General features: G+C 54.9%; 1 long non-coding RNA gene across 1 annotated transcript in view; it reads right to left on the reverse strand.

Moving 5' to 3' along the window:
- The window catches only part of LOC140403947 (uncharacterized), an 80,555-nt gene that overhangs the window by 45,290 nt on the left and 8,377 nt on the right, over positions 1 to 26,888 (reverse strand). The window contains exon 2 of the long non-coding RNA XR_011938475.1: positions 4,801 to 4,972. This is a non-coding gene — a long non-coding RNA (uncharacterized lncRNA). The remainder of the gene's footprint in view (positions 1 to 4,800; positions 4,973 to 26,888) is intronic.

The raw sequence follows: 26,888 nt of genomic DNA on the forward strand, positions 1-26,888 counted from the left end.
CAGCACGGTAGCACAATGGTTAGCATTGTCGCTTCACAGCTCCACCAGGGTCCCAGGTTTGATTCCCGGGTCACTGTCCGTGCGGAATCTGCACGTTCTCCTCGTGTGTGTGTGGGGTTCCTCCGGGTGCTTCGTTTTCCTCCCACATTCCAGAAATGTACAGGTTAGGTGGATTGGCCATGCTAAATTGCCCTTACTGTCCAAAGGGATTGGGTGGGGTTACTGGGTTATGGGTATGGGGTGGAGGTGTGGGCTTAAATGGGGTGCTCTTTCCAAGGGCCGGTGCAGACTCGATGGGCCAAACGGCCTCCTTCTGCACTGTAAATTCTATGTCTATGTCACCTCCCACTCACTATCCATGCAGTATCCCATGTCTGCTCAAAGGTGAAGGATGAAAAGTGGTCTCTCCACCGCAGTGTGGGTGCACTGAAGTGGCGCTGCGGGCATGACTTACATCCTGCCATACTAGAGTCTTTGTGGATTGTGTGACCATGGATGAGACTTACCCTGGTGGAGTGAGTAAGATTGTCACTACCGGCACTAACTGCATCGGCCACCTGCGCCCATGCAAGGTTTGTTTTGCTGCTGGGCCTCTCCCTACAATCGACTGGGCAGTGAACATCCCTCCTGACCTCAACATGGCCAAGGAGGAGACGTGGGGAAGCATCACTAATAATAATAATCTTGATTGTCACAAGTAGGCTTACATTAACACTGCAATGAAGTTACTGTGAAAAGCCCCATTCGCCACATTCCGGCACCTGTTCGGGTTCACAGAGGGAGAATTCAGAATGTCCAAATTACCTAACAGCACGTCATTCGGGACTTGTGGGAGGAAACTGGAGCACCGGAGGAAACCTACACAGACACAGGGAGAATGTGCAGACTCCACATAGACAGTGGCCCAAGCCAGGAATCGAACCTGGGACCCTGGAGCTGCAAAGCAACAGTGATAACCACTGTGCTACTGTGCTGCCCGTAAAAAGTCAGTGCCAGGAATGGGATAAACGTAGGTGCGTTCCCCTCACCTCCCCTTCGTTACGTCTCGGCAATGGTTGGAGCTGACAGTAAGGATTCCTGGTGCCTTTTACATATGGCACCCAGGCATGATGATGGGATGTGCGCAATCAGACCTGCCCTGCCATGCGATACGACGTAAAACGCCCGGGTGCAGAATTACTGATGCGGGAGGATTTGCCGTGTTTTCCCAGCAGCCTCCACAACTGGAAACATTCCACATTCCACCCCGCCACAGATCTTAGTCCTGGGATGGGAGAATTCTGCCCCTTGTTTCTAAAAAGATTTTCTTTTTAATTTTCAGCTCAGGTGTCCAGCTGTTGTATGAAAAATCATTATTTGGCATCAAACATGTTTTTGTGACAACTTTCCAATCCTAAAATCCAGCGTTCACTTTTAAATTTTCTTCACATTTAACCTCACTTATTTTCCTCTTTTTCAGGCATACCTAGGGCCCAAAACATTCCCCAGGCAATTTAACAGGGACATGGGTTGCTTGTGTTGCCACTGAGTTGGCCAGTAAGTGTTCAAGGAAATGATTCAATCAGTATCGATTTGATTTTGACCCTGTCTCCCTGTCCAGCAGGTGGGGCCTTGGTCATAGATCATAGAATTTACAGTCAGAAGGAGGCAATTCGGTCCATCGAGTCTGCACCAGCCCTTATAAAGAGCAACCTACATAAGCCCACGCCTCCACCCTATCCCCGTAACCCAGTAACCCCACCTAACCTTTTTGGACACTAAGGGCAATTTATCACGGCCAATCCACCTAACCTGCACATCTTTGGACTGTGGGAGGAAACCGGACCACCCGGAGGAAACCCCCGCACACACGGGGAGAACGTGCAGACTCCACATAGACAGTGATCCAAGCCGGGAATCAAACCTGGGACCCTGGAGCTGTGAAGCAATTGTGCTAACCACTATGCTACTGTGACGCTACCATTACTTTGACCTTGTTGTGATTTTAACTGATGGTTGTGGTGGTGCTGTCCAGTGCAATAAAAGATGGTGTGAAGCAGCAGCAAAACCAGGAAACATCAATAAAAGTAACAATTTTGATTGTTTATATGTTTCCTTATGGAATGGGAGAGCTCCTCTGGACACCACAAGGAAGCCGTGGCCTTCCCTTGCCTCAGTCTACCCTATCTTCGATCACAATAGCTGTACAACCCCCCTCCTGACAACTTATCTTATGCCGGTGACCATTCCCTCAGGTCTCAGCAGTGAGCTTGTGCTGCCCAGAGTGTGGTGCCACCTGTTAACCAGGTGGTAATATATGCACTGTTTGAACTGAATCATGCAAATGTAATGCCATAGTTAAAATCTCCCAGGCCTCATGCTGCTGCTAAGGATTGTGGGATGTGGGTGGGGGCACGGGGGATTGGCTGGTTTTCACCCAACTTTGACCCCTTCAAGTACACCCCCCCCCCCCCCGCCGAGTTAAAATCAGCCCTCACCTTTCCTTGTTTCCCATGGGTAGGTCCCGTGATTAACCTCTCTCAGATAGCAGTGAATAACTCAAGAATAGTGACACTGCAGTGACATCTCAGTACTCTGTAATTCAACTTGACACAATGCTGCCCAAAGCAGTATGGTCTTAATCTTGTAGAAATGATGCCTGTTTATGAGCCAGTGTATTCACTGATGCAGCTGGATGTTCCCTTTGAACAGCAAGCTCACGTATTGAGGGCTCAGCAAAATCTAATACCATGAAGGTTAACAGTACGTTCGCTCCTCCCTTTTCAGGCTACATAGCCCTAATCATTCATGCGCACATGATACCTTCTTCCACCTATGATATTTATAGGTGACACATCACTATATGTCAAATGACACACTTGGAATGTCAATGCCTGATGTGTTCTTAAACTTTCTTTTATTGTGAATAAATGAATAAATGGAATTGTTTTAATGAATTTAATTATATTTAGTTGCTTATTAACCAAATTGCTAGAATAAAGACAGTAAGGAAAATATTACAGTGTGTTTGATTTTGTATGTTTGAAAACTATTAACTCGTCGAATTATTGTTTTTGGTTTCAGGTCTTGCCTCTGCCACCACCCTTCTCCTGGAAGACTGAAATGGTTTACACTGTAATACTGGGATTCTCCTCTTGGGGCAGACATTCAGAAAGGCAGGACTTATGCCCAGCCGCCTGATACACCCTGATGCTGATGCATTCTCCCGGGATGAGGTCGATCATTAGGTGCGACAGGCTCCCAGGGAGGTTCCTGTTGCCAAGCAGGAGCCCCCACTCCCCCCACCCAATCCCCCCCCCCCACCTCCCCAACATCCAGCCCATTGGAAGGGTAGAAAATGGTGTCTACTGCAGCACCAAAAGATGGAGGGGGGGTGGGGTAAAGAATTTTAAAGGTGATAAACTACCCTGATGATCATGCTGCATGACCTGACACCAGCTCCTTTATCAGGAATATGTTTGGGAACAGATTAGGAAGCAAAATCGGCCAGTGCATTTTTGTAATGGAGGAGAAACCATCCCATGTTCACACTACCTGATGTCTTTGCAGATATCGTCAATTCAGTACTACAGTGTTTCTCTGATCCTGATAGTTCTGTCCCCTTCGGTCAGGGGTATGGAAGAATGTCACTTTCCAGCAAGAATTGGCAAAGCTTAGCTGGTGCCGGTGGTAACTCGCTAATATAGTCAAAGGCTGAGTTATGGGCCTTTGACCTTTCGCTCTAAAGCGGTGAAATGAAAACACCGTGATGAGACAGCAGAATGTTGAAGGATTCCTTTTCCGAAGCACCCGGCACAACATGGAATATCTGGAATTGGCTCCATACCAAACCTTAGCTTTGCGCAGTTCTGCAGATTGACATCTGCTGAACGGGAAGTTAACCTTGTCAGATCATGTCTCCCAGCAAAGCTCAGCTGTCTTACTTGAGATGAAAAATGATCCTGCAGAGTAAATGTTAAATGATGATGTCTTGACAGGAAAACCGGGAATGTGCAGATGTAGCATTAAAATATCCAGAGCAGAGCTCCACAAAGTATCTATTATTTCAAATGTCATCATCTACCTCATATTCTTTCTCCCATCTATAATTTCAATTGGGCAGCTTTAATTTTTTTGTGTTTCAATAAATATCGCTTACTTTAAACAAAATCACAAATTATTTAAAATATAATTTTACGGTAGCACAGTGGTTAGCACTATGGCTTCACAGCGCCAGGGTCCCAGGTTCGATTCCCGCTTGGGTCACTGTCCGCGCGGAGTCTGCACGTTCTCCCTGTGTCTGCGTGGGTTTCCTCCGGGTGCTCCGGTTTCCTCCCACAGTCCAAAGATGTGCAGGTTAGGTGGATTGGCCATGATAAATTGCCCTTAGGTTAGATGGGGTTGCTGGGTTACAGGGAAAGGGTGGAGGTTCGAGGTTTAAGTAGGGTTTAAGTAGGGTGCTCTTTCCAAGAGCTGGTGCAGACACCATGGACCGAATGGCCTCCTTCTGCACTGTAAATTCTATGATCTATGATGATAATATTCTTGACCGATCAAAAGCAAGATACAATTTCTCAGAAGACACTCCACGACCAAAGAAAGTGCCAAGACCCTTAACTAGAGTGTTCTGTTACTATAACACTGCTACTCTCAACTGATATATCGGCCTTAAAGCCAAAAGTGCCTCTGATCAGCTCGTCCCCTGTGATCAGCTCTTCCCCCTAAAAGGAAGCTAAAAGGAACGTCACGGCAGAAATAAGTGCCTCCAAGTACTGTCATAAAATTATATTGGACACTTTGGTCTGTCAAATCCTTTGTTACCTCGTGGGCTACTGGATAAAGCTATCACAGAATGGCTGAAATGTCCATTTCTTTGTCCGGAACAAGGCGCCGGTCATCACTTTCTTCCTCTGCCATGTTTTCCTTCGTAATGGTGAAATGGTGGAGGATGAAACAAACCACTCCAATTCAGGAAACTCTTGCTGCAATTCCACTGTCCCCGAGGTGCAAAAACAACAAAAAGAGAGTTTGACAATTTTAGTGGCATGTTCCAATTATTATTATTATTGTCCAACTATATTTGTTTTTGACCTCAGACCTGGCAAGCTTCTATCAGCCATTCTGTCCCATTGCTCTCACAGAACAGCACGGGCACCCTGAACTGGCTGAGAGTCTAGACTCCAGGTAACATTCATTGATCTGCAGAATGAAATAGTTTGTATTATTGATTATCTGCATATTCAGGGGATAAAAGCAAATTACTGCGGATGCTGGAATCTGAAATGAAAGAGAAAATGCTGGAAAATCTCAGCAGGTCTGGCAGCATCTGTAGGGAGAGAAAAGAGCTAACGTTTCGAGTCCAATGACTCTTTGTCAAAGGGAATGAACTCCCTTCCTGTTGATGAACTCGATGGCAATTTTAGACAAAGCCTGGATAAATAAATAGATGCAATCATTGGCACTGAATACCTATGGCTCGGAAGAAGTTGTGATTTTTTTCTGTATGCAAACTTGAGGCTTCATTCGGTATTTTCGCCTGGACCTTAAAGTGTTGAATTGGATTTTGCTGATTGTTTTTCACTAACTGAACTCATCCTTCTTAATTGGCTACTAGTCCGCTCAGTTGGTTAGACGGCTAGCTTGTGGTTCCAAATAACACCGGCAGCATGGGTTAAATTCCTGTTCTGGCTGAGGTAGATTTGGAACCTGCTTCCCTGCCCTGACCGGAGTGTAGAAGGCAATGGCAAAGCACCAGTGGCTAAACAAAAACTGCCAAGGAAATGGCTCAGGATGAAGCATCAGCAGACAATAAGCCAAAGACCTGTCTTTGGGCAGAGTGCACATACCATCACAAAGCGCTGCTGTTCATGTCGTTCTCAGCACTTGTCCTTCAAAATGCAATCAAAGACCTTTCCTTTCCGAGTCAAATGAGCATTTACAGAACAAGTCATGACTTCCAATTGTTAATTTAACTCAACCGGGGTCCCTATAATGGACTGTTGGTCCACAATGTCAGTTTCATAGAACCATCATAGAATTTACAGTGCAGAAGGAGGCCATTCGGCCCATTGAGTCTGCACCGGCTCTTTGGAAAGAGCACCCTACCCAAGCCCACACCTCCACCCTATCCCCATAACCCAGTAACCCCATCCGACACTAAGGGCAATTTTGGACACTAAGGGCAATTTATCATGGCCAATCCACCTAACCTGCACATCTTTGGACTGTGGGAGGAAACCGGAGCGCCTGGAGGAAACCCACGCAGACACGGGGAGAACGTGCGGACTCTGCACAGACAGTGACCCAAGCCGGGAAGTTTCATGCCCAGGCAGAAAATTGAGAATCAATCGCGATATGTTTTAAATTGTTGGTGATCTGGGGCGAAATTCTCCGTTATCGGCGGAAACTCCGCCGATCGGCGCAAAAAACGGCGCAAATCCCACTTGCGTCACGTCATAAAAATGGGCCGATAGTCTGCGGCCCGAAATGGGCTAGCAGCGACGTAACGGGATCCGCGCTTGCGCAGTGGTTCACGCCGTGCAGCGTCATACGCGCTGCACGGCGTGACGGCTCATAAGGCCGCGCAGCTCCCCCCCCACCCGACCGGAACAGCCGACCGCAACACCCGACTTGATGGCTGGCCGTCGCTCAGCCCCGAGGTTCGAGTCACGCGATGTGGAGGCGCTCCTGGATGCGGTGGAGCAGAGGAGGGACGCCCTGTATCCCGGGCACGGCCGCAGAGTTGCCCCACGCCACAGCCAGCGTCTGTGGAGGGAGGTGGCAGAGGCCGTCACCGCTGTGGCCCTGACACCACGGACAGGCACCCAGTGCCACAAGAAGGTGAACGACCTCGTCAGAGCAGGCAGGGTGAGCGTCCCCCATATCCCCCATATCCCCTCTCCCCCAAATCCCCCCCTCCCCCATATCCCCCATATCCCCCCTCCCCCATATCCCCCATATTCCCCCCTCCCCCATATCCCCCCCCTCCCCCATATCCCCCATATTCCCCCCTCCCCCATATCCCCATATCCCCCCTCCCCCATATCCCCCCTCCCCCATATCCCCCCCTCCCACATATCCACCCTCCCCCATATCCCCCCTCCCCCATATCCCCCATATCCCCCCTCCCCCATATCCCCCATATTCCCCCCCTCCCCCATATCCCCCCCCTCCCCCATATCCCCCATATTCCCCCCTCCCCCATATCCCCATATCCCCCCTCCCCCATATCCCCCCTCCCCCATATCCCCCCCTCCCACATATCCACCCTCCCCCATATCCCCCCTCCCCCATATCCCCCATATCCCCCCTCCCCCATATCCCCCATATTCCCCCCTCCCCCATATCCCCCCCTCCCCCATATCCCCCATATTCCCCCCTCCCCCATATCCCCATATCCCCCCTCCCCCATATCCCCCCTCCCCCATATCCCCCCCTCCCACATATCCACCCTCCCCCATATCCCCCCTCCCCCATATCCCCCATATCCCCCCTCCCCCATATCCCCCATATCCCCCCTCCCCCATATCCCCCCTCCCCCATATCCCCCCTCCCACATATCCCCCATATTCCCCCCTCCCCCATATCCCCCCTCCCCCATATCCCCCATATCCCCCCTCCCCCCATATCCCCATATCCCCCCTCCCCCATATCCCCCCTCCCCCATATCCCCCCCCTCCCACATATCCACCCTCCCCCATATCCCCCCTCCCCCATATCCCCCATATCCCCCCTCCCCCATATCCCCCATATTCCCCCCTCCCCCATATCCCCCCCTCCCCCATATCCCCCATATTCCCCCCTCCCCCATATCCCCATATCCCCCCTCCCCCATATCCCCCCTCCCCCATATCCCCCCCTCCCACATATCCCCCATATCCCCCCTCCCCCATATCCCCCATATCCCCCCTCCCCCATATCCCCCCTCCCCCATATCCCCCCTCCCACATATCCCCCATATTCCCCCCTCCCCCATATCCCCCCTCCCCCATATCCCCCATATCCCCCCTCCCACATATCCCCCATATTCCCCCCTCCCCCATATCCCCCCTCCCCCATATCCCCCATATCCCCCCTCCCCCATATCCCCCATATCCCCCCCTCCCCCATATCCCCCATATCCCCCCTCCCCCATATCCCCCCTCCCCCATATCCCCCATATCCCCAAGTGAATCCAGCCCTAACCTTAACCTCTGCAATGCACGCGCAACCGATGGCGTGCATTCATATACCTGCCTAACACTGTTGCCTTTTACCCCTGCCACCACCCCCCCCCCCCCCCCCAGGAGAAGCGCGCACACAACAATAGGGAGCATGTGAGGACTGGAGGAGGGCCCGCTGATGAGAGGCCACTGACCGTACACGAGGAAAGGGCCCTGGAACTGGCTGGCGGACCTGACGACCGGGAGGTTGCTGATGCAGAGGTCGGGGCCCCACGAGCAAGTGAGCCACCAACAGCCGTCCCCATATCCCCCCTCCCCTATATCCCCCTCTCCCGTATCACCTGATCACTGCCTGATGTCTAACCATGCATGCTTCATTGTGTATCGCAGGACCAAACGTCCAGGCACCCATCCCCGCAGATGCAGACCGCCCGCAGGATGCCCCTCGGAGACCACGGGAGACGGAGAGACCCGAACCCTCCAGCATGCGACGCCCCGCAGGATGCCCCTCGGAGACCACGGGAGACGGAGAGACCCGAACCCTCCAGCATGCGACGCCCGCAGGATGCCCCTCGGAGACCACGGGAGACGGAGAGACCCGAACCCTCCAGCATGCGACGCCCGCAGGATGCCCCTCGGAGACCACGGGAGACGGAGAGACCTGGAGCAACAGGGAGACGACACCCCGGTCACGTGCGGGAGCGACCACCCAGCGATGAGGGGGGCAGCCACAGGCCCCCGTCACATCCGAGCCAGGACACCACTACCCAGGACACCACTATCCAGGACACCCCTACCCGGGACACCACTACCCAGGACACCCCTACCCGGGACAGCACTACCCGGGACAGCACTACCCAGGACACCCCTACCCGGGAAGACGAAATACCGGACAGTGACTCAGAGTGGATGGGTGGAGACGAACCCCCACCCCAAAGTGCCATGGACTCAGAGTGGGACGAAGAGCACGACACAACGCCACTGCTGTCACCAACACCCTCCACCATCGCAGAAACACTCACCACGGTTGGGCACTTTAGTGATGAGGCGTCTGGTACACTCACTGGTGCGCACAACACAGCCGTCCCGGTACAGCAGGTGGAGGTAGGAGCAGCAGAGGGACCGGGCGGTCGGAGGGCAGCCAGGCCAAGCGAACATCTGCCGCCCAGATGGATCCCGGGTTCCTGCAGTTACCACACCCACACATAGATCCGATGCAACCACCGACACGGAGACGAGCGAATAGGGTGACGGGTGGCTTGCGGCGGCTGCGGTCGCAGGTGGAGGAGTCCACCCGCGTCCAGGAGCTGGGAGTGGTCCCGGTCATGCGTGCCCACCCAGGCTGACACCGCACGGGTGGCGTCCGCGGTGGAGGCAATGGGTGCGACGGTGTCAGACATGGGGAACGGTTTGCGAGGCCTGGGGCCTTCCGTGCAGGCGGCGTCTGTGGCCCAGGAAATGGCTGCCCTCTCACAGGAGGCCATGAGCCAGTGCCAGCGCCAGATGGCAGAGGCGCTCAACGCCATAGCCCAGTCTCAGCAGGCCATGGCCCAGTCTCAGCAGGCCATAGCCCAGTCTCTGCAGGCCATGGCCCAGTCTCTGCAGGCCATGGCCAGTCTCAGCAGGCCATCGCTGAGGGCATCGGCGCCAGTGGCCATGTGCGAGCTGGCGTCGCACTGTCGCAGACAGGGTTCGACAACCCCCTGGGCTCCATGGCTGCAAACCTGCAGACCCCTGTCGATACCAGCACGGGCCTCCAGGACTGGCAGCGCCAGATGTCGGGGGCGCGTCGGATGGCCAGTCCGTTCGCATCCCCCCACCCATGTAGAGGCCTGGGGGCCATCGGGCACCCCGAGGGAGGAGGAGGTGGTGTGGTCCATCCCGGCTCCCTCTGTAGGGGAGGTCCCGGTACACCGCGACACCTCGGACTCCCCCCCTTCCGTCCCAGGTGCATCGGGTGGGCAACGGGCAGGACAGGCTGGCAGCTCGCCATCCCAGTCGCCCGGGCCGCAGCCTGGCCCATCTAGGCCAGGACGCCCCAGGAAACGGCCGCCAAAGGGATCCAGTGTCAGAGGGCAGGAATCACAGGAGTCCACCTCCAGTTCTGCTGTACCGTCTGGGGAACCACGTAGACGTAGTCAAAGGGCCCGTAAGGCCAAACAATTAGACACTGAGTAAGTTGGCACGGGTGCAGGGCACAGATGAGTTTTAGGCGCTAGGGCACGTGCATGAACTCCTTTGGTTATTAAAGTCAATGTTACACCTACCGAAGCTGCCTTTATGCTCTGTCCAAAGTGTGCGGGGGTGTCATGTACGTTGAGCGCAAGTGTGTGTGTGAGGGGTGGTCTTACCTCAGCCCCAGGTGAGTCTGCCCCCTTCCCCCTGGGCCGCCATCAACATCCCCGGGCAGAGGACGGGACGTGCGCTGCAGTATCACAGCCGCATGCAGGGATGGTCCGGGTGGATGGTGGTACTGTGGCCATGGGTCAGACATAGTCCAACGATGTAGAGCCAGGAGCTCATCGGAGGCGGGCTGTCATCATTCTCCATGGCCTGCGATAGACACGCGTCCACCCGCAACTGGGTGAGCCCGGCCCGTTGTGCCGCCGGTGGATCGGCAATTGGGAGTGGGGGGGTGGTGTGCATGCGGGTGGGGTGTGTGGGGTTGGGGAGGGGGGTGATGGTGCTGGGTGGATGGATGGGTGGGGGGTGTGGGTGGTCGGCTGTTGTCATGGTGTGCGGTCTGTGGCCATACTACCCGATTCCCACGCCCATCTAGTCAGTGAAGCGGGCGTCTATCAGTCTGTCCCGTGCCCGCTGGGCCAGCCGGTAACGGTGGACAGCCACCCGTCTGTGTCTACCCCGTCTGCCCTGACCATTGCCCCCATCCCCCTCATCTGGGGAGGACTGGGCCTCTTCCTGCTGCTCCTCCACTCCGCCCTCCTCTGCCTGCGGCACATCGCCCCTCTGCTGGCTATGTTGTGCAGGACGCAGCACACCCACAATGATGCGGCCGACCCTATCTGACCGATACTGGAGGGCGCCCCCAGAGAGGTCCAGGCACCTGAAACGCATCTTCAGCACGCCAAAGCACCTCTCGATCACTCCCCCTTGTCGCTACATGGGCATCATTGTAGCGGTTCTCCGCCTCATTGCGTGGCCTCCGTATAGGCGTCATCAGCCACGATCGCAATGGGTAGCCCCCTGTCGCCCAGCAACCAGCCCCTCAGCCGGGGATGGCGTCCCTCGTACATGCCGGGGATGGATGACCGCGACAACACGAATGAGTCCGTGTACACTGCCTGGGTAACGGGCGCAGACGTGCAGGATCATCATGCGGTGGTCGCAGACCACCTGTACGTTCATCGAATAGGTCCCCTTCCTATTAGTGAACACGGCCCTGTTATCTGCAGGTGGCCGCACGGCGACGTGCATCCCATCGATCGCGCCCTGGACCATGGGGAACCCGGCAATGGCAGAGAAGCCCACGGCCCGGGCATCTTGGCTGGCCCGGTCCACGTGGAAGCGGATGTAGCGGTGCGCCATGGCATAAAGGGCATCTGTCACTGCCCGGATGCACCGATGCACCGATGTCTGCGATATGCCGGACAGGTCCCCACTCGGTGCCTGGAATGACCCCGTTGCATAAAAGTTCAGGGCCACCGTAACCTTGACGGACACGGGAGAGGGTGTCCCCCGCCAGTGCCACGCGGTGACAGGTGTGCCAGCAGGTGGCAGATGTGTGCCACGGTTTCCCGGCTCATCCGGAGTCTCCTCCTGCATTCCCGGTCCGTGAGGTCCTGGTATGACTGCCGGGGCCGGTACACACGGGGCGCCCTCGGGTGCCTCCGTTGCCGTGGGGCCGCGACGTCCTCCTCCCCCTCCTCGTCCTGTCGGTCAGGTGTCCCTCCAGCCTGGGCGGCTGCCGCCTGCCCCTCTGCGGCAGCCTGCGCCGCCTCTCTGGCACGCTCCTCCTCCTCCTCCTCCTCCTCCTCCTCCTCATCCAGGGCAACATAGACATGAGCGGCTGCCACCACGGCGGCCAACATCGCTGGATGATCTGAAAACATGACGACCTGGTGGGGGGGAGGGGAACGACGACATGTCATCATTGCCCATATCCCCTCCTCCCCCCAGCCAGGTGGCATGGACCGCATGGGTCCAACTGTTGGAGGCTGGCACCTGGCCAGGTGGACCAACTCATTTGCCCTCCCATCACCCACCCCGGCACGGACCCCCCCCCCCCAACCTCCACCCCGGCACGGACCCCCTCCACAACCCCCAACCTCCACCCCGGCACGGACCCCCTCCACAACCTCCACCCCGGCACGGACCCCCTCCACAACCCCCAACCTCCACCCCAGCACGGACCCCCCCCCCCCAACCTCCACCCCGGCACGGACCCCCTCCACAACCCCCAACCTCCACCCCGGCAACGGACCCCCTCCACAACCCCCAACCTCCACCCCGGCACGGACCCCCTCCACAACCTCCACCCCGGCACGGACCCCCTCCACAACCCCCAACCTCCACCCCAGCACGGACCCCCCCCCCCCCAACCTCCACCCCGGCACGGACCCCCTCCACAACCCCCAACCTCCACCCCGGCACGGACCCCCTCCACAACCCCCAACCTCCACCCCGGCACGGACCCCCTCCACAACCTCCACCCCGGCACGGACCCCCTCCACAACCCCCAACCTCCACCCCAGCACGGACCCCCCCCCCCCAACCTCCACCCCGGCACGGACCCCCTCCACAACCCCAACCTCCACCCCGGCACGGACCCCCCCCCCCAACCTCCACCCCGGCACGGACCCCCTCCACAACCCCCAACCTCCACCCCAGCACGGACCCCCCCCCCCCAACCTCCACCCCGGCACGGACCCCCTCCACAACCCCCAACCTCCACCCCGGCACGGACCCCCTCCACAACCCCCAACCTCCACCCCGGCACGGACCCCCTCCACAACCTCCACCCCGGCACGGACCCCCTCCACAACCCCCAACCTCCACCCCAGCACGGACCCCCCCCCCCCAACCTCCACCCCGGCACGGACCCCCTCCACAACCCCCAACCTCCACCCCGGCACGGACCCCCCCCCCCCAACCTCCACCCCGGCACGGACCCCCCTCCACAACCCCCAACCTCCACCCCAGCACGGACCCCCCCCCCCCAACCTCCACCCCGGCACGGACCCCCTCCACAACCCCCAACCTCCACCCCGGCACGGACCCCCCTCCACAACCCCCAACCTCCACCCCGGCACGGACCCCCTCCACAACCCCCAACCTCCACCCCGGCACGGACCCCCTCCCCAACCCCCAACCTCCACCCCAGCACGGACCCCCCCCCCCCAACCTCCACCCCGGCACGGACCCCCTCCACAACCCCCAACCTCCACCCCGGCACGGACCCCCTCCACAACCTCCACCCCGGCACGGACCCCCTCCCGGCACTCCCCCGGAGCCCAGCCTACTCTAACCACCCCCCCCCCCCCCCGCCGCACACACACACAAGCCGAGACACACCTCTTCTCAGGCAATCAGTCTGCGGCCACGCCATTTCCTGCCCAGAGCCAACCCCCCAGGCCGTCACTCACCTCCTCGCTGGTCGGCGTGAGCCTGGAGCACCCGGGTCACGCCGATGAAAAGGAGGTTTGATTGACGTCGACGTGAACGGTCATCACGTCGACGGGACTTCGGCCCATCCGGAAGGGAGAATATCGGCAGGCCGAAAATCGGCTGCCTTGCGCAGGCCCGTGACATTCTCCGCGGCAGCGGCGCCATTAACGCCCCGCCGACTTTTCTCCCTTCGGAGACTTCGGCGGGGGGCGGGGGGCGGGATTCACGGCGGCCAACGGCCATTCTCCGACCCGGCGGGGGGTCGGAGAATGACGCCCCTGCTTCTTTCAGGCCACTTGTCATCAAAAGAGCAGGTCACTGTGACAACTGCCTATTATTTTTGGCAAACTCACAAGCCACTGATGCTGTTTAAAATTAGTGTTTGGATTAGTAAATAAGTGGATCACTAGCTGACTGTGTGAGTAACTGTTCAGCTGTAGCCTTCATAGGCAGAAGGAGATAAACAGATCGCTGTTGTTATGATTCAGGCTCCTCACAGTTTTATTTCTCATGCCCAGCTTAAAGGTCCATTGAAAACTGAAAATGTCCGCATTCTCAAATTAAAATGTGATGTTGAGTTATAAAGTGAACAATTACCTCTTTGATGCCTGAAGTAGTGAAGAGTGCAGAATTACACAATGTACTGTGTGACTGAACTCATCACCAATAGTGAAACAGAACGCTGCCTGACCACATGACTCAAGCAAGAACTGCAACTGAGGGCAGCATGGTTGCACAGTGATTAGCATGGTTGCTTCACAGCGCCAGGGTCTCAGGTTCAATTCCTGGCTTGGGTCACCAAACGTGCAGGGTCAGCACGTTCTCCCCGTGTCTGTGTGGGTTTCCACTTGGTGCTCTGGTTTCCTCCCACAAGTCCCGAAAGACATGTTTGTTAAGCGAATTGGACATTCTGAATTCTCCCTCCGTGTACCCGAACAGGCGCCGGAGTGTGGCGACTAGTGGATTTTCACAGTAACTTCATTGCAGTGTTAATGTAAGCCTACTTGTGACAATAAAGATTATTAAAAAAAAATTTTTTTAATCCAGTCTTTACCTCATGACTGATCAACGCAACCTAAGCTTCTTTACTTTTCAGTAGTTCTTGAGCTGTTGTCGATGTTGTAATGAAGAAACAGCAACCAATTAGCACAAATCAATGGCCCACAAACAGAGCGAGATAAAGGGCGGCAAAATCTGTTTCCAGCATTGGTTAAAGGATAAATATTGTCCAGGACACCAGAGAACTCACCTGCTCTTCTTCAAATAGACCTATGGGATCTTTTACCTCCACCAAAGAAGACAGACAATGTACTGATTTAACTCATCGCCAAAAGGCAGCACCTCTGATAGTGCAGCATTACACAATACTGCATTAAAGTGTCAGCCTAGGTCATGTGCTCAAGTCTCTGGCGTGGAACTTAATCGCACACCCTACTGACTCAGAGGAAAGTGTGATTTTACCATTGGACCACCAACTAGCATCTATTAAAAAATAATATTAAACAGAAGTAAGAGTAAAAAAACTATATTTAGTTCAATTACAATATTTTAACCCATTTGCAATATTGGCCTCGATTTAGTGCTCAGCAGCGAACAAATGTGCAAGCCATTCATTATGCTTACAGCTTTCAGTGGAGTTTTGCGTGGCATCTTAAGGTAATTAGACAGCAATTTCAACACAGCGCCCTCTACAGTGTGATTTGGGGCCGATATGATCAGGGCAAGCCACATCAGGAGAAATTAATTTGTATTGTGGTACTATGCAGATTCACAATGATTCCCTTGGGTCAGTGGCACCAAGTGCAGCTAACTGCACAGCCCGCACAATAGCAATATCATGAACAATATCGTGCAGGTCCAACATGGAATCAACATAAGTCTACCCCGGTGCCCATAGCGGCAGCACTACAAGGATGAATGTCTCACCCACAGAATCTAAACCAGAATCTAAATTAGAATACTGAATTCAATTAAAAACAATCTCAATCAGAAAGCAAAATACCGGGCAGCACGGTGGTGCAGTGGTTAGCTCTGCGGCCTCACGGCGCCGAGGTCCCAGGTTCGATCCTGGCTCTGGGTCACTGTCCATGTGGAGTTTGCAAATTCTCCCCGTGTTTGCGTGGGTTTCACCAACACAACCCAAAGATATGCAGGCTAGGTGAATTGGCCGTGCTAAATTGCCCTTAATTGGAAAAAATGAATTGGATACTCTAAATTTTAAAAAAAGAAAGCAAAATACCATTGAGAAGGAAAGAGAAGTAAAAGAGAGACAGGGAGAAAATGGAATGAAAGCAAATTTTAATTTAAGCAATAATTAAAATCCAAAGGTGACACCACTACTTATTAAAGTAAATTTTCAGTGCCAAGGAGGTTGTTTGTCAGTAATTAAGGCTTATCATTGCATTAAAAATCAAATCCACTTATAAGTGAATGCACAGGTCCTAACTTTCTCTGGCATGTTTATTGGGTAATTAGTGTCTAATTATATATTTGAATGCTGAACCTTACTGCGCATGTGCACTTGTTGGGAGTTGCAGTGTAATTTACTCTTTAATAATGGTGTGGTTATCAGCTCTCACTGTTATGGTAGCCACACCATTATTATCACTGCAAAATCCAGTCTCGATTTCACCTGCCCTAACCTGGTAAAACCCAGCTGGAGCAGTCTGTTAAAATACCATGTTACTCACTCCATCTGATGGTGCTTCAACCCTGCCATGTATGCACATTGACCACTGCAGAAAGGAAGCAGGATCTTGTTTTAAATACACAGACTGGAAACTACATTTGCATCAGGCCCCATCTGCATTTTTAACCAGAGAGCTAGGCAGTGGGGGCCTTTCGACAAAAATTACCAAAAGAACCAATCATGAGCCAGAAAAGTTTGAAGTAAGTTAAAGTTTATTATTCACATTTCATTATGGGTCAATGGATGCTTTAGACTTTCTTTGCCATGATTATTACCCCCACACTCTCCTGACTATGGTTCCTAGTTTACCCTCCCACTGTCTGGGGGTCATTACTTCAGGTCCTCAGCTGCCACGCCTTGGCCGTCTCACCTGCCTGCCAGGCTGTCAATCTGGTCGGCTATGGGTGGAAACCTGCAGGTGTTACTTAAATGAGATCCTGCAATTAAAATCAGCCGGAATCCAGGTTCCCAGTTTTACCTGTTCATGCCCCACACCCTCCAGCCTCTTCATTGATACCAGGGCCATGAAATCACACTGACATACAGAACACATCCATGAAGAGTATGAGGATATTCAATAGTTAATGGTTCATCCGTTGAGTTTGCAGTTATTAGTTTTATGTTCACTGCTCATCTAAGAAGCTGCTGAGCTGTGTGTTACTCAGATGATTACTGGGCCGTGAGTCGTGCCGTTTAGAAATTTTGCTGGGGAAGGCAGTGCTCCGTCTCCACTCAAACCCGCACTTCGAGGCAGCCTTCTATCACCACAGCAACATTCAACTTGTTAAGTGTTTGAAAATGCAGTAAAATCCATGTTGGCAGAATATGAATATTTAGTTCAATAGTGTTGCCCCACTCAGTTGCAATTAATTAAACTAAGTGTTCCCCAGTCATTTGAACTTACACCTAATGAAATATTCCTACCTCATTCTCCAAAAGCTCGTTAACAAGATATCAACAAAATTTAAGAAGCAGCGGCAGATTATTTTTCAAAGAAATGTTACCAGTTTTCTCTCTTTTTGGACAAATAACAGAGTAGCTGGGATATAATTGTTATTTTCAACTTCTGTTTTTTAAATTTATTCATGGAATGTGAGCAGCATTGGCAAGGTCAACATTTATTGCCCACCTCTAATTTCCCTTGGGAAGGTGATGGTGAGATGCCTCTTTGAGGTGAGCTACCGTCTTGAAGACCAATCTCTACAGTTGCCATCAAACAACAGCAGAAAGCAGCTCCCAACACGGCCAAAAGAAAGGAATTGCTCCAAATGACCTCAAGAGGTTGATGTCTAATAGTTACATACAGATTTCATTCAAAAGTATTTTTAAATTTAGGGCATTAGGCTACACAAGGTAATACCCGCACATCCTTTGCCTCTTCCATTTGTTGCTACTGCTTTAGAATGTTTTTAAAGGAACAGTCTATGTCCATGTCATTTTCAATCATAATTGAAAACATACAAGATAGTTTATATACTAATTGTTGCTATAGATTCCTCAAAGTATTCCACATTTTGGTGAGTGGTAAGCTTCTGCCACCTTAATCAATGTTAGAAAAGCAAAGTGCTGGAAATGCTCAAAAGACCTGGCAGCATGTCTGGAGAAAGAAACAGAGTAAAATCTGACCCTTCTTCAAAGATGCTTCCAAGTCTGCTGAGTATTTCCAGCTCTTTGTGGTTTCATTTCAGTTTTCCAGCATTTGCAGTTATTTTGCTTTTATTTTAACCGGTGTTATCATCATTTAACTTGTTATTTTGGGTTTCCAACAATGAGAGAGTGAATTAATTAGCTTGATTCATCTTTAGCCATGTGGTGGTATGTATTAGGGGTAGTACGGTACCTGTGAAGCCGAGAGGCAGACAGGCACTGGGTCCTGCTTGGATCTGCCGCCTGCTGGTTCCGCCCCTGAAAGGCGGAGTATAAGAGCCCGGGTTCTCCCAGCAGCCGCATTCTGTAACCGAGCTGCTGGGGAACAAGTCTTGCTTAATAAAGCCTCGATTGACTTCATCACTTCTCGACACGAGTGAGTAATTGCTGCGCTACAATTTATATAGCAGACTTAAAAAGACTATGGAGCTCCGGATCGCCCCGGAGTGTCTGCGAATCAGCCCCCCATGCAGCAAACACGGCAGCCGTGTTTAAACACTGGCTAGCATGCTTCGAAGGTTACCTTCGAACGGCCCCCGGCCGGACCACGGAAGATCAGAAAATGCAGGTCCTGCATTCCAGGGTGAGCCCGCAGATCTACACGCTCATCGAAGACGCGGAGGATTTCCCAACGGCGCTCACCATGCTGAAAGGAGTCTACATTCGGCCCATAAACCAGGTCTACGCATGCCACCAACTCGCGACAAGACGGCAAATCCCCGGAGAATTGCTAGACGAGTTCTACAGCGCACTGTTGATATTGGGAAGGAACTGCAACTGCCCGTCGGTGAGCGCGATTGAGCACACAGAGCTCCTAATCAGGGGTGCTTTTGTGGCAGGTATGACTTCTTCTCAAATTTGCCAAAGACTGTTAGAGAGAGACTCGTTAGGACTCACAGAGGCACGGGCCCTTGCGGCCTCCCTCGACGTGGCCTCACAAAATGCCCGCGCCTGCGGCCCCGACCGCACGGCAGCCCCTTGGGCTCCGTGGACCCCCGTTGCGACCGACTCCCTGGCACCGCCCCACCACCCCGCAAGTCTGCGCGGCTGGAGCACCAGACCATCCCAGTGGGCCCCACTGCTATTTTTGCAGGTAGGTGAAACACCCCCGGCAGCGCTGCCCGGCCCACTCAGCTATTTGTAAGAGCTGCGGCAAAAAGGGGCATTACTCAGCGGTGTGCCAGTCCCGGGGGGTTGCTGCAATCTCCGGGGGAGAACGGGGACAGCAGACTCAACCCCCCCAACGATCCATGTGCGGCCCGTGGGCGCCGCCATTTTGGTTCCCGGACACCACACGGGGAGGATGGGCGCCGCCATCTTGTGACCCCCCGGCCACATGGGATCCATGGGGGTGGCCATTGTGTCCGCCCCCGACCGCTGCGATCCATGGACCCCGCCATCTTGGCTGATAGCCAAGGGCCCCAGCATAGACGGCTCCACGGGGTCTGAAGAAAACGCCGCGATGCAACAACCACGACTGGCTTCGGTGACCCTGGACCAATCGCGGCCCCGGACGCTCCAAACGGCAACAACAACGGTGCTGGTCAATGGGTACGAGACGCCATGCCTGATCGACTCTGGGAGCATGGAAAGTTTTATCCACCCGGATACGGTAAGACGCTGTTTTCTTTCCATTCGTCCGAGCACCCAAAAGATTTTCCTGGCAGCGGGATCCCATTCCGTCGAGATCAAAGGGTTCTGCATTGCGAACCTAACGGTGCAAGGGAGGGAGTTTAAGAATTACCGACTGTATGTCCTTCCCCACCTCTGCGCTCCCACTCTCTTAGGGTTATATTTCCAATGTAACCTCCAGAGCCTAATGTTCCGATTCGGCGGCCCAATACACCCACTCACTATCTGCAGCCTCGCGACCCTCAAGGTTGAACCGCCTTCCTTGTTTGCGAAACTCACCCCGGATTGCAAGCCCGTCGCCATTAGGAGCAGACGATACAGCGCCCAGGTCTGGATGTTTATCCGGTCCGAAGTCCAGCGGCTGCTGAAGGAAGGCATAATCCAGGCCAGCAATAGTCCCTGGAGAGCCCAGGTGGTAGTTGTGAAGACTGGGGAGAAGCAGAGGATGGTCATAGACTATAGTCAGACCATCTATAGGTACACGCAGATCGATGCGTACCCTCTCCCCCGCATATCCGATATGGTCAATCGGATTGCACAGTACAAAGTCTTTTCCATCGTGGACCTCAAGTCCGCATACCACCAGCTCCCTATCCACCCGAGTGACCGCAACTACACGGCCTTCGAGGCAGACGGGCGGCTCTACCATTTTTTAAGGGTCCCATTTGACGTCACGAACGGAGTCTCGATCTTCCAAAGGGAGATGGACCGAATAGTTGACCAGCACGGTTTGCGGGCCTTGTTCCCATACCTTGACAACGGAACCATCCGCGGCCATGACCAGCAGGACCATGACGCCAACCTCCGCAAATTCCTCCAGACCGCTAACGCCCTGAACCTCACCTATAACGAGGAAAAATGCGTTTTTAGCACCAACCGTCTGGCCGTCCTGGGATACGTGGTGCGTAATGGAGTGGTAGGCCCCGACCCCGAACGCATGCGCCCCCTTATGGAATTTCCCTTCCCCACTGCTCCAAAGCCCTGAAATGCTGCCTGGGCTTCTTCTCGTACTACGCCCAGTGGGTTCCCCAGTACGCAGACAAGACCCGCCCGTTAATCCAGTCCACTACCTTCCCCCTGTCGACAGAGGCCCGCCAGGCTTTCAGCCGCATCAAAGCGGATATCGCAAAGGCCACGATGCACGCAATCGACGAGTCCCTCCCCTTCCAAGTCGAGAGTGACGCATCCGCTATAGCTCTGGTGGCCACCCTCAACCAAGCGGGCAGACCCGTAGCCTTTTTCTCCCGGACCCTCCACGCCTCAGAAATCCGGCACTCCTCAGTGGAAAAGGAAGCCCAAGCCATCGTGGAAGTTTTGCGACATTGGAGGCATTACCTGGCCGGCAGGAGATTCACTCTCCTCACTGACCAACGGTCGGTAGCCTCTATGTTCAATAATGCACAGCGGGGCAAAATCAAGAATGACAAGATCTTGAGGTGAAGGATTGAGCTCTCCACCTATAACTATGAGATCTCGTATCGTCCCGGAAAGCTGAACAAGCCGTCCGATGCCCTATCCTGCACATGTGCCAATGCACAAGTAGACCGCCTCCAAGCCCTCCACGAGGACCTCTGCCACCCGGGGGTCACTCGATTCTACCATTTTCTGAAGTCCCGCAACCTCCCCTACTCTGTTGAGGAGGTCCGTACAGCCACCAGGAACTGCCAAATCTGCGCAGAGTGCAAACCGCACTTTTTCAGGCCAGATAGAGAACACCTGATAAAGGCTTCCTGTCCCTTTGAGCGCCTCAGTTTGGATTTCAAAGGCCCCCTCCCCTCCACCGACCGCAACGCATACTTCCTAAACGTGGTGGACGAGTACTCCCGTTTCCCCTTCGCCATCCCCTGCCCCGACATGACAGCGGCCACAGTCATTAAAGCCCTCGGCACCATCTTTACACTGTTCGGTTTCCCCGCGTACATCCATAACGACAGGGGGTCCTCCTTTATGAGTGACGAACTGCGTCAGTTCCTGCTCAGCAAGGGCATTGCCTCAAGCAGAACGACCAGTTACAACCCCCAGGGGAATGGTCAGGTAGAGAGGGAGAACGGTACGGTCTGGAAGACCGTCCTACTGGCCCTACGGTCCAGAAACCTCCCAGTTTCCTGTTGGCAGGATGTCCTCCCGGATCCCCACCACTCCATCCGGTCGCTGCTGTGTACCACCACTAATCAAACGCCTCACGAGCGCCTCCTTGTCTTCCCTAGGAAGTCCTCCTCCGGAACGTCGCTGCCGACCTGGCTGGCAGCCCCAGGACCCATCTTGCTCCGAAAGCATGTGCGGGCGCACAAATCGGACCCGTTGGTCGAGAGGATTCACCTTCTCCACGCAAACCCTCAGTACGCCTACGTGGCGTACCCCGACGGCCGACAAGACACGGTCTCCCTGCGGGACCTGGCGCCCGCCGGAAACACACACACACCCCCAACACCAATCACCCCCTCCCTCCCACCGGCACACCCCACGATCACTCCCTTCCTGGGTGGATCGGTCCTCCTCCCGTGCCTGCCCAGGAGTAAAGAAACAGGGATAAACAGCGCAACGCTCCCAGAGATGACAGTGCCCAAGCCAGCACCTGCACCACCACCGGGGCTGAGGCGATCGACAAGGATGACCAGGGCACCAGCTCAACTCGTGGAATCCGCGTGACGAAAATCTGTAAATAATTCTGACAAAACCTGTACATAGTAAACTGTTGGGGTAAATGCATAGCCACTGTACGAAATTAGTTCCAGGACCAGCCTTGTAAACCCCTACCACCATGCGACCCACCACCTCGCCGGGTTCTTTTTTAACAAGGGGTGAATGTGGTGGTATGTATTAGGGGTAGTACGATACCTGTGAAGCCGAGAGGCTATTGGCAGACAGGCACTGGGTCCTGCTTGGATCTGCCGCCTGCTGGCTCCGCCCTGAAAGGCGGAGTATAAGAGCCTGGGTTCTCCCAGCAGCCGCATTCTGTAACTGAGCTGCTGGGGAACAATTTCCTTTGTTTATATAGTAAAACAAAAACATCTTGGGCGGGACTCTCCAACCCCCCGCGGGGTCGGAGAATCGCCGGGGGACGGCGTGCATCCTGCATCCGGCGGCTGCTGAATTCTCCGGCCCCCCCCAAAATCCCGTTGACGTGAATCGCGCTGCCCGCCTCTGAGAATGGAGAGCACCATGGGTCACGTCGACGTAAATCAAACCACTTATTTAACAGCGTCAACCAGTCATGCTGGTTGACGCAGGCCAGCGCGGAGGTAGGGCTCGGCGTCGAGCGGCCACAGGAGAAGTGATGGCACGGCCGCTGTTGTTGAGGGGGTGGGGGGGCTGGGGGGGTGCAGGACCTGTTGGAGTGTTCGTGCCGGGGGGTTTAGGGTAGGGGTTTGGGGAGGGCAGAGGGTTTGAGGAGGGCGGGGGGTTTGGGGACCGCATGCCGGGGGAGGGCTAGTGCTGGGAGGAGAGGGCGAGTGCTGGGGACGAGAGGGGGCATGCCGGGGAGGGGGGGGGGGCGAGTGTTGGGGAGGGGGGGAGAGTGCTGGGAGGGGGGGAGAGTGCTGGGGAGGGGGGGCGAGTGCTGGATAGGGGGGGCGAGTGCTGGTTAGGGGGAGGCGAGTGCTGGGTGGAGGGTGCGAGTGCTGGGGAGGGGGGGGGCGCATGCCGGGGAGAGGGGAAGGGTTGGGGGTCGCGAGCCGGGGAGGAGAGGGCTAGTGCTGGGAGGAGAGTGCGAATGCTGGGGACGAGACGGGGCATGCTGGGGAGGGGGGGTGGGGGCGAGAGTTGGGGAGGGGGGGCGAGTGTTGGGGAGGGGGGGGCGAATGTTGGGGAGGGGGGGCGTGTGTTGGGGAGGGAGGGGCGAGTGCTGGGGAGGGGGGGGTGAGTGCTGGGGAGGGGGGGGCGAGTGCTGGGGAGGAGGGGCGAGTGCTGGGAGGGGGGGCGAGTGCTGGGGAGGGGGGGGCGAGTGCTGGGGAGGGGGGGAGAGTGCTGGGGTGGCGGGGCGAGTGCTGGATAGGGAGGGGCGAGTGCTGGGTAGGGGGAGGCGAGTGCTGGGTGGAGGGTGCGAGTGCTGGGGAGGGGGGGTCGAGTGCTGGGGAGGGGGGGTGCGCATGCCAGGGAGAGGGGAAGGGTTGGGGGGCGCGAGCCGGGGAGGAGAGGACGAGTGCTGGGAGAAGAGGGCGTGTGCTGGGGAGGAGGGTGGGAAGGGGGGGGTGGGAGGGTGTCCGCCTGGCCAGGTGCCAGCTTCCAACAGTTGGGACCATGCAGCCCATGGCACCTGGCTGCGGGGTGGGGAATGAGGGGGAGGGTATGGACAATGATGACATGTCGTCTATCCTCCCATCCCTAACCCCCCATCCCCTGCAGGCCGTTATGTTTGGTCATCACCCAGCGAGTTGGCTGTCGTGGTGGGCGCCGCACTTCTACATGTTGCCCTGGGGGAGCAGGAGCAGGAGCGTGCCTGTGTGGCGGCGAAGGCTGCCGCAGAGGAGCTTGCTGCAGAGACGCAAGTGGCAGGCGCCCAAGCTGGAGGGCCGCCCGCCCAACAGGAAGAGGTGGAGGAGACGCCCGATGAGGCCCCATGTGTACCGGCCCTGCTCGTCATACCAGGACCTCACGGACTGCACATGCTCCGGATGAGCCAGGAAACTGTCGCCCATATCTGCCACCTGATGGCACACCTGGCACCGCATGGCACTGGGGGAGGACACCCTCTCCCCGTGGCTGTCAAGGTTACGGTGGCCCTGAACCTTTATGCCACGGGGTCATTCCAGGCGCCTAATGGGGACCTGCCTGGCATCTCACAGACATCGGTGCACCGGTGCATCCGTGCAGTGACAGACGCCCAATATGCCATTGCGGGGGGCAATATGGGGGATAAGAGGGATATGGGGGAAGGGAGGATATGGGGAAAGGACGAAGTGGGATGTGGGATAAGGGGGATATGGGATAAGGAGGATATGGGGAAGGGGGGATATGGGGGAAGGGGAATGTGGGGGAAGGGAGATGTGGGGGAAGGGGGAAAGGGGGCAGGAAGTGGGGGTCTCAGTTGGTGGTGCGCCCCCGACCTCTGCATCTGCAACCTCCCAGTCCTCAGGTCCGCCTGCAATTTCCAGGGCCCTCTCCTCATGGATGGTGAGTGGTTGCAGTTTGGGTGGACCTCCTCCGGTCCTCTCACGCACCCGGTTGTTGTGAGCGCGCTTCTCCTGTGGGGAGCGGGAGGGTGGCAGGGATAAAGGGCAACAGTGTTAGGCGGACATATACATGCGGACCAGCAGTTGTGTGTATGTTGGCAGAGGTTCACAACCCATCCTGCCAATGCAGCCTGCATGGGTGGGTGCAGCCATACCGATTGCACCTAGGGCTGTGCCGCCCATCGGAGCTACCCTGACAAGGTCATTGACCTTCTTGTGACATTGGACGCCTGTCCTGGCTGTCACGGTCACGGCGCTGACGGCCTCTGCCACCTCCCTCCACAGCTGCCGGCTGAGGTTTGGTGCGACCCTGCGGCCGTGTCCGGGGTACAGGGCCTCCCTCCTCTGCTCCACTGCGTCCAGGAGTGCCTCGATGTCCCGCTCCTGGAACCTCGGCGCTGCGTGGCGGGCGGCCACTTTGACGGGTCTCTGTTGGGGGGGGGGGGTCTTTTGTGCTGTGACGCGGGGGGGGGGGGCTGTCTATTGTGCTGTGATGCAGTAGGGGGGGGGGGAACCGTCCTTTGTGCTGCGACGCCGCGCAGTGTCACTGACGGTGCGCGCGTCCGTGACGGGAGACTCCATTGTGAATGGCGTCACGCCGCTGCTAGCCCATTCCCAGCCGGAGAATTGGCGACGTTCCGGGGGGTCCGACACCGGAGTCATTTGCGCCGTTTTTGCCGCCAGGTTCGGGCCATCGCGCCGATTCATGGAGAATCCCGCCCCTTATTTTCAGGATGTTAATCTGATCTTCTGAAGTAAGAATTTGCATTTATACAGCATGGGTTCAGCAGCATTGCGGGGGAGATGGTGTCATAGTGGTCATGTCACTGAACTAGCCATCCAGAGACCCAGGCTAATTCCAGGGGGACATGTGGGTTCAAATCCCACAGTGGCAGCTGGTCAAATTTGAGTTCAGTTAATAAAATCTGTCATAGAAAAGTAGTCTCCATAATGGTGGCTATGAAATTATCATCGATTGTTGTAAAAACACTAGTTCCCCTTTAGGGAAGAATATCTGCTATCCTTACCTGGTCTGGCCTCCATGTGACTAACCAACTGCAATGTGGTTGACTATTAACTGCCCTCTAGCAAAATCAATTCAGGGGCAATTAGGGATGGGCAACAAGTAGTAGCCTTGCCAGTGACGCACATATCCCATGAAAGAATAAAGAACTTTTAACGACCTCTGGATTTCCCAAATAGTTTCACTGTCAATGTGATACAGTGTGGTCACTAATGTAATATAGGAAAAATATCAAACAGTTTGCAAACTGCAGCTGTCCACAAGCAATGAAATAAGTGACTAATCAATCATTTTAGTGATAGCAATTTAGGGATAAATACTACCCAGGACAATATTGATTTCTTCTTCAAATAGTGCAACAGGGTATTTTACATCTTCCCATTAGGTGGGGCTTTACTTTTAAGATATCTCCAACAGTGTGGTACTCCTTCAGTACTGCACCAAAATATCAGGGTAGATTATGTGATTAAGTGTCTTTAATTCATACAGCAATTTTAACAGTACCCTTAGAGGTGCAAATTGGCGCAGAACATGGATTAATTGGGGTGAGTGAAAACATGGTCAGAGAGTAGGTTTCAGGGAAGTATTTGAAAATAAAGAAATATGTAGCAGCAGCTGCATATGGAATGATCGACCTAATGGGTATTGTAGAATGAGTCATGTCCAATGCTGTTGTGCCTGGGGTGGGTTTGCTTGCTGTCAGGCAATGTGAACAGAAATTTGAAATGGTTGTGGCATCATGCTTCACCAGACTAACGTTGAGCATTTACACAAAACTGTCTTTGGCTGATGGAATCCAGAATGTTGGGCAGCTATAAGGCTCATGAGCCCTTGCCTCAAGGTTATACCTATGCCACCCCCCCCAACATGTTATAGGTGGCTGAAAGACCATCTTTAAATTTTGACACCAGTGATCTATATTCATGAGTTATGGTCCCATTGTGCCTATGAGTTGTGCT

Source organism: Scyliorhinus torazame, chromosome 1 (genome assembly GCF_047496885.1).
Source record: "Scyliorhinus torazame isolate Kashiwa2021f chromosome 1, sScyTor2.1, whole genome shotgun sequence".
NCBI lineage: Eukaryota > Metazoa > Chordata > Chondrichthyes > Carcharhiniformes > Scyliorhinidae > Scyliorhinus > Scyliorhinus torazame.